The sequence below is a fragment of the Ailuropoda melanoleuca genome, chromosome 14 (genome assembly GCF_002007445.2).
Source record: "Ailuropoda melanoleuca isolate Jingjing chromosome 14, ASM200744v2, whole genome shotgun sequence".
In the NCBI taxonomy this organism is placed as follows: domain Eukaryota; kingdom Metazoa; phylum Chordata; class Mammalia; order Carnivora; family Ursidae; genus Ailuropoda; species Ailuropoda melanoleuca.
Window position 1 is genome coordinate 47,357,552 of NC_048231.1, and position 8,149 is coordinate 47,365,700.

Below are 8,149 nucleotides of genomic sequence, written 5' to 3' on the forward strand. Positions count from 1 at the left end.
TAGAGACAGCCAGCAAGAGAGGGAACACAAGCAGGGGGAGAGGGAGAGGAAGAAGCAGGCTCATATCAGAGGAGCCTGATGTGGGGCTCGATCCCATAACGCCGGGATCGCGCCCTGAGCCGAAGGCAGACGCTTAACCGCTATGCCACCCAGGCATCCTACAATTTACTGATCTTGCTCAACTGAAACGTTATGCCTGCTGATGAGTAACTCCCCATTGCCTAGATCCTAGCTTTTTTTAAAAAAGATTTTATTTATTTATTTAACAGAGAGACAGCCAGCGAGAGAGGGGACACAAGCAGGGGAGTGGGAGAGGAAGAAGCAGGCTCATAGCAGAGGAGCCTGATGTGGGACTCGATCCCATAACTCTGGGATCACGCCCTGAGCCGAAGGCAGACGCTTCACGACTGAGCCACCCAGGCGCCCCTAGATCCTAGCTTCTTAAACAAGAAATGGGGCCCAGAGCTCAGGGGCTGTATCTACACTGGCGTAATGCACAGAACTGTTTCAGCCGCAGTAGAATTGATTGGAAACTGATGAAACAGGAAGAACTATCTTGTCCGCTGTTAATTCCAGGGAGAGTTGGGGGTCACGGGGCTTTCCTTGAGCTGTGAGATTTTCTCCCTGGCCCTGTCCTTCCTGTTCATCCTCCCTGGATGAGAGTCTGCACTCACCCACTGCCTAGCACAGCCACTGAGCAGCCAGCCTCTGTTCCAAACAGAGTCCATGCCTTGTCCCCTCTCTCATCTGGCTTCAACTCAACAGAGCAGCTGGAGAAGTGGCACCTCAAGGGCTCCCCGACTATTTTTATGCGGCCATCTGCCTTCTCGACCAGGCCTGGCAGGCAGCAACAGGCCTGAGGAATGCCACGGCAGGTGGGTGACGCCCAGACAGCTGCAGATGCCCAGCCCTGCCCCTGACTGTTGTTCTAGGGATGCTGGAAATGTGCAAGGATTTAGGTGCAAGGATACCAAGAGGAAAAAGAATGCCTTTTTCATGTCGTAGCTGGGGGTGATGTGGTTGCCCTTGGTTCCTTTTCCATTTCTGGAACGAGCTAAGGCCAGTCCTGTCCTGCCATTGCCAGGGCCCAGGTGGCAGGGCCGGGTGGGGAGAACAGTGTGTGGGGCAGGAGCTTGGGCCACCTGCTGACCTCAGTGCCATCAGAGGAGAGAGCATAGCAAAGGCGCTCTGAGGAGGGGATGCATTCAGTGAAAGCCCCGGCTTCAGCTGTAATGAGACCCCGGGGTGTCCCTGTGGCCCACCCTGACTGAAAGCTAAGCCTGGGGCAATGTGGGGGCAGGCGGGGCTGCTCTCCACAAATGTGGATTGACCAGGCCTTGGTCAGATCTGTGGTTAGAGGAAGGGCTTGCCTCACTCATAGCTCCCTGGGACGGAGGAAGTATTGAAGTTCAATCAATAAAAAACCCCTTTGCAATATAAAAAATGTTACACAGATGCAAATTAGACATAAAATATTGAACCCAGCTTCATGTGGAAGGATTTCTTAAGCAAACCTTGACAGTATACCTCTTTCCCGATAAAAGAAAGAAAAGGGTGTGTTCCTATCAGATTTATAGTAAAGTTTGGTTTGCCTTTTTCAGGAAGAAATGGGAAAATAAATGGGTCAGATATTTTGAAGATAGCATATTGAATTTCTGTTATGTCTTTCTTTCTCCTCAGTGTGAAGGATGTTTCCTTCCCAGCACTTACGATGCCTGCTGCCTGCCAAACCCCATTCCAGGTCCATGTTCCCCATCTGTTGCAACAGCTTCCCCAGGCTCCTGGGGTCTGGGAAGAGGTGGAGCGAGGCGCCCGGAGCCCTGGGCTGGCACTGATGGGACTTGGAGAAACGCACTTAAACGCTGGATTCTAGGCTTCCTCAGCTGCAGGGTAATCATGATAATGAGGATCTTAATTGCGTTGTGATGCAAACCAAATACAACCGTCTTCAAACTATGGAACTATTTCATAATGAAAAAAAATTCAAAAATTTAAAGAAGTTATTTGGAACATGACTGACCCAACAGGGGTCAGAATCCTTCTTGTGGGTGCTTAAAACTGCCCTCCTCCTAGAAGGAGAGGTCGGACAATTGAACTCAATTTTTGCCCTTCCTGCGGGCAAGGATTCTGGTTGCAAACGGTGGGTGGCCCGTGAGATGCTGGGGCGGGGGCGCTGGTTTGGAAGCAGAGCTCTTCCTCTTGCCTTTCCCGCCACCTCGCAGGACGCCAGCCGACCCACTCCGGCCGTGGGTGTGCGGAAGAGCAAGGGCAGCAGAGCCCAGGCAGCCCTGACTCCGGCCCTCCGGTCTCCTCCGGCCAACGGGAGCCCCTAATTCCCTGCGCCACACCCTTCCCTGCTGGAGCTGTCCAGAGTGACTGTCCTTCCTGCTTTGAACCCTGCCCGAAATGATGACTCAGAGTGAAAGGGGGCCACAGCCACGGGCCGGCCACGGAAGCAGAGAGGGCCCCGAGCCCGCTGCCCCTGTGCTCTCCCTCTCGTTTCTCTGAGGTTGGGCTCGGTGTTGGTCTCTTGGGCTTTTTAGGTGGCGGGGACCACGGCTGCTGCAGCCTGGGCCGTGTTTGCACAGCTCCATCCAGACATTGGAGAGTCGAGTACCAGCTGTTCCTCAAAGAGGGGTGTGTTTGTCTCACCTGAAGAGCAGGAAGGGATGCTTCGCAGAGAGAAGCCCCCCCACCCCCCCACCCCCGCCACAGAAACGCGTAGCCAAGACAACCAAGACGAGCACCGGACTCCGGCATGGGTGGGGGTGGGGGGTTGTGTTTGCTGTTGCTGAAAGATCCTGCACAACCCACGGCCCCAAACACAGTGGCTTGAACAATGGGCATTTCTTTTCTTTTCTTGCCCCCCCCGCCCCCACCCACGGCTGGCAGCTCTGCAGGTCATCTGCGTGTGGCTGCCAGGCTGTGGGGCAGGGTCAGTCCCGTGCCACAAGCCTCGCTCTGGGGCCGTGCTGCAGGGCAGTCGCTACCTGGCCATGTTCTCGTCTTGACCACCCTGCGAGTGCCCAGGGCAGGCCAGGCGTGCACACTGAAGGCTTGGTGTGAATATACCAAACCTGCCATCATGGGGCTCCAGCACCAGGAAAGAGCCTATGGCCCAGGAGGGAGGAAGAGAACTCGTCTCCCCAGGGCTTAAGAGACGAGTCCATTTGGAGAGAAGCAGCGAGGAAATTGTTGCTCATGTCTGATACATTGAGTTCATCTGAGCATCTGTTTTTAGAAACTATTTTTCTCATTTGTGACCTGCCTTAGATATTTTTGTTAGTATTTCTGTTATTTTTTTCCACTCTCAGGAACTATGTGTATTCCTGCCATTGCTTAATAGAACCTTACTGTTTGTGTTTATATTAATATTTTCGGCCTGTTTTAGCATCGATTATCTTATTCAACTCTTATAACATGGCTCTTGGGAAGGAAAAATAACATTATACCCATTTTACAGATGAAGAAATTAAATCTTAGCAATATCAATTAACTCCCCCACTGTCACCACAGCTGGCAAAATAGCAGACCCTGGAACCAGCACCCACATATTGTAGGAGTCTTCAAGAAAACATCTATGTCAGGCAAACACAGGGTGATATTAAAAAATGGCATGAACTAGTACCGTAAAACTTGAATCAATCAATCAAAATATAAAATGAGGGTCACCTCGGTGGCTCAATAGATTAAACTCCGGACTCTTGATTTTGGCTCAGGTCGTGCTCTCAGAGTCATGAGACCGAGTCCTAAGTCCGGCTCCAAGCTTAGCACAGACCTCTGCCCCTCCCCCCCCAGCGCATGCGCACTCTCTTGCTCTCAAAAATAAAATAAAAATAAAAACCGATTTCTTTTTATTCCTAGTTAAACAAAACTGTATATTATGAAACTCCCAATCATGTGATAAATTTGTAGCATAATTTGTTAAATCATTTTAGTAATTTTCAATCACTTTTTGATTTTTAGGAAATGTTCATATGATCTCCGTGCATGACTTGGTGGCTGCTAGCTAAATGATGCCATCGTCTGAGCCGTGGTCTGACAGAGGGAATGACATCGGTAGACATTGGGTGACTTGTATGGAGAACTCTTCACATCAACGGTATTGCTGTTGGTACTCATGAGTTCTACTAAACCAGCAGTAATTCCATTCAAAGGACTTCTAGACTTCTCTAACACTGCCTAAGATTTTATACAGTATCTCTGTCTTCCACCAAGCTGTGGAAACACTTTATTAGAATGCCATTATTTAGTAAGTGGCTTCATCTTGTTGATTTTTATTCATTTTCAAGCCATGGAACATAATTCAATAACTTGAAATACTGTAAAATATTGTTCTTTTTTTCACTTTTGTCATCAAACCACAAGCGCATTGTGATGTCATTGGTTGGACATTATCAATGGGAAGAAGTCGTTTTCTCCTGGAGTTGATGCTTCATTGTGTGTATCTACAAATGGTGTTTCCTGTACCTCCATTTCAACAGTGTCTTCTCCTTCAAGCTCGGTTTATTTTAAATATTTGATCACTTTTGTAACTTATGGAATTAATCTGTCATTTTAATAACTGAAAATGTTCTTTCTGACACAATCAAAGGAAGTATTGGTGCTTCTCCAAGACTATAATTTATAATTTCCAAATCTCTTTTTTAGATGTTTTTTAATGTTTTTCTTTTCCAGAATTTTAAGGACTTCCATTCCAGTTTTGTATTACAGTGAATATACAAAGTGTGATGGTTCTCACACTGCTTTTCTAGCTCAAGCCCCACAGATTGCCCATCGAGGCCCGACCAGTCTTCTTCAGTTCCCAGCTTGTCTAAGACACATTAGACATTTTGGAACAAACAGGACCATTAACCAAAATTGTTGTATCCCCATATCATGAAAACCAAGTCAAGAAAACACTTCATTGAAAAACCATAATCCATATAAATGTTTTCGTGAAGTTCTTTTTTTTTTTTTAAAGATTTTATTTATTTATTCGACAGAGATAGAGACAGCCAGCGAGAGAGGGAACACAAGGCAGGGGGAGTGGGAGAGGAAGAAGCAGGCTCCCAGCGGAGGAGCCTGATGTGGGGCTCGATCCCAGAACGCCGGGATCACGCCCTGAGCCGAAGGCAGACGCTTAACCGCTGTGCCACCCAGCGGTTCAGAAGTTCTGTCTGAAAATGTTTGATTTCTTTTTTTAAAAAGATTTTATTTATTTATTTGAGAGCTAATGAGTGGGGCGGGAAGGAGCAGAGAAAGAGGGAGAAGCAGGCTCCCTACTGAGCAGGGAGCTGGAGACCAGGGCTGGCTTGGTTCCAGGACTCTGGGATCATGACCTGAGCTGTAGGCAGATGCTTAACCGACTGAGCCACCCAGGCACCTGGAAAGTGCTTGGTTTTTAAACACTCTTTATTATGGAAAATATTAAACATAAAGAGAAAATAGCATAATGAGCCCCTCTGGACCCATCAACAATGGTCAATTCATGAGAACTTTTGTTGCAGCTATAGTCTCATTTACTTCCTGCCCCATTCCAAAATATCTTGAAGCGTATCCCAAATATCATTTACTTTGTATGTATTTCAGTTTGTAGCTCTAAAACGTAGGGAGTTCTTTTGGGAACGTAACCATTACCATACCTAAAAATATTAATTTTTGAAACTGTTTGTTATTTTAACCATACCACAGACAACCCTAAGAACTTTGATGTCCTCTAAATGCTTTTCTTTTGCTCTATCAATTGGCTTTGATTACATTTTTTAAAGTTTTCATTATTATAAGTGACTTGTAGTGTGAATGGTTTTCCTTATCGACAATTATACATTTTCTTTTAATTCTGAACTTTGATATAATATGATTGCCATTCTGATGAGATATATGTGTTTTTAGTATTTTCAACTTGAATGAATCAAAACATATGTCACTATCAGTAATAAGCCACTTTTTGTTGTTGATTATTTTTCATCGCAAAAATAAAATTTAAGGGAATCGGGAAAAATGCACTTGCTATTGGCTTCTGTCTTTCTTTTAAAAGATTTTTTATTTATTTAGTTGACAGAGAGCACACAAGTAGGGGGAGCGGCATGCCGAGGGAGAGGGAGAAGAGGGCTCCCTGCCGCAGGGAGCCTGACCTGGGGCTCGATCCCAGGGCCCTGGGATCAAGACCTGAGCCAAGGCAGATGCCTAACCTTAACCCACTGAGCCACCCAGGTGCCCCTGTCTTTCTTTCTTTTTAAATTCACTCTCCATGGGGCGCCTGGGCGGCTCAGCTGTTAAGCATCCACCTTCAGCTCAGGTCATGATCCCAGGGTCCTGGGATGGAGCCCCGCATTATTGGGCTCCCTGCTCGGCGGGAAGCCTCCTTCTCCCTCTCCCACTCCACCTGCTTGAGTTCCCTCTCTCGCTGCCTCTCTCTGTCAAATAAATAAATAAAATCTAAAAAAAAAAAAAAATCACTCCCCAGCAAGATAGGGAATTTACAGACCTGAGTCACTTGAGAGTGAATAGCTCCCACTACTTTAAAAATATTCACACATTCTTTTGTGTAGTTTCACCCTTGCAATCCGCCTGAGATCTGATTCAGAGTGAGTGGATATTTTATTCTAATTATACAGCCCCAAAATGATGCTCAGGAGGCTGTGCCCTGAGTCAGAACGGGAGGTGGGCAGCCAGGTGGCGGGGAGAAGGGCAGTCTTCAAGTGTAGGACCTCACACTGCAGTTTCCACTAAAGCCAAGCTTCGGAGTGGGTATTGAATTCTCACTCTGAGAAGTTTTATATTGTATTTTAATTTAGAGGATCATGTTATTGCATAATATGCATATTTCAGTCTTCTGTGTCTTTTTGTGCTTCTTATGGTAGCGTGCCAAATAATTCTCCTAAGAAAAGAGTAGAGGGGGACTTCCTTCCTTGATTTATTTATTCCATTCATTAGCAAACATTTCCTGAGCACTTTCTATGTGAAGACGCTGTAGTCGGTGCTGGCAGATGGTGGGACAGTGTCGTGCGAAGGGAAGCTTTGCAGCGATCTGAGCAAACCCAGAGTTCTCCTACAGCAAGTCAGAGACCCATCGCAAGCCACAAATTAACTTCAGCAAGCATCATCTACATTAAATTAATGCTGTTAACCCGAATGTAGTGGTCGTTTCCAGTTTTGTTTATATTTGTTATGTAAATTTGAAAAAATAGTTGTATAGAAGTAATCAGAATGAAGGGTTCGTATCTGATTTTATGTTCGTACATATTTAAATAATGTTATAATGAAAATAATAGACCTTCTTTGGGCTCTCCCGCCCCCCCCACCTCTCACGTGAACTCTTCAGCAGTTTCAGGTCTCTCCCTTAACAACGCAGGTGCACACAGGCACACAGCATGGGCACACATCCGTGCGAACAGCATGCACTCACACACCTGCATTAGCGCACACGCTCCAGAGGCCGCAGCACGGCCAGAGGCACTCCGGGATCCAGGATCCAGGAGCCTGGCAGGGGATCTTCTCGCCCTCCCAGAGGTTTTGAAGTCGCCCTGGGAGGGATCCTGGAGGTATCCTTCCAGCACTGGCAGCTCAGAGCCCCCAGCAGGTCCCGCCCGCCGCCCGCGGCCGCCGGTCCCCCACCACGCCCCCTCCTCGGCCCCGCCGCCCGGTCCCTGGCCCCAGACCCCTCCCGGGCAGCTCACTCTGAGCGGGACCCCCAAGTCAACAACACCCTCTGCTTTCATTCTGCCCCTTCCGAAAGCTTGTCCTGTTATTAGCGTGCACTCGCCACCCTGACAGGACTGCAGGGCGAGTCCAAGCTGAGGAAAGGAGCCTGCGCTCCCGGAGTGCTCCCTTCCGGCTGGGGGTCGGTCCCGGGCGCGGGAGAGCCCCAGACGCCGGCAGGAAGGCTGGGAGGGCCGGCACCCGGGGCGATGAAAGGCACTGCCTGGGGGAGAAGGTAGGATTCGGTTTTTTATAACTCAGAGGACAGAGGTAGAACCTGTGAGCGGAAGTTTTAGGGACCGAGATGTTCGACTGAAAAAAAAAAGAAAAGAAAAGAAAAAAAAACTAACACAACTATCCACAAATAGACTGAGCGGCTTTTGTGAGGAATGTGACCCCTAAAAGTGTTCATCCCAAGGATAAGGACGGAGCACCAGCGTCCTGGGTGGGGTGGGAGGGTCTCTGC

The 8,149-nt window shown here is 47.9% G+C and overlaps 1 long non-coding RNA gene across 1 annotated transcript in view; it reads left to right on the top strand.

Moving 5' to 3' along the window:
- The window catches only part of LOC117796103, an 18,848-nt gene extending 12,876 nt beyond the window's left edge, over positions 1 to 5,972 (top strand). Inside the window, exons 3-5 of the long non-coding RNA XR_004620468.1 lie at positions 766 to 875; positions 1,681 to 1,890; positions 3,967 to 5,972. This is a non-coding gene — a long non-coding RNA (uncharacterized LOC117796103). The remainder of the gene's footprint in view (positions 1 to 765; positions 876 to 1,680; positions 1,891 to 3,966) is intronic.
- The last annotated feature ends 2,177 nt before the right edge of the window (positions 5,973 to 8,149 follow it).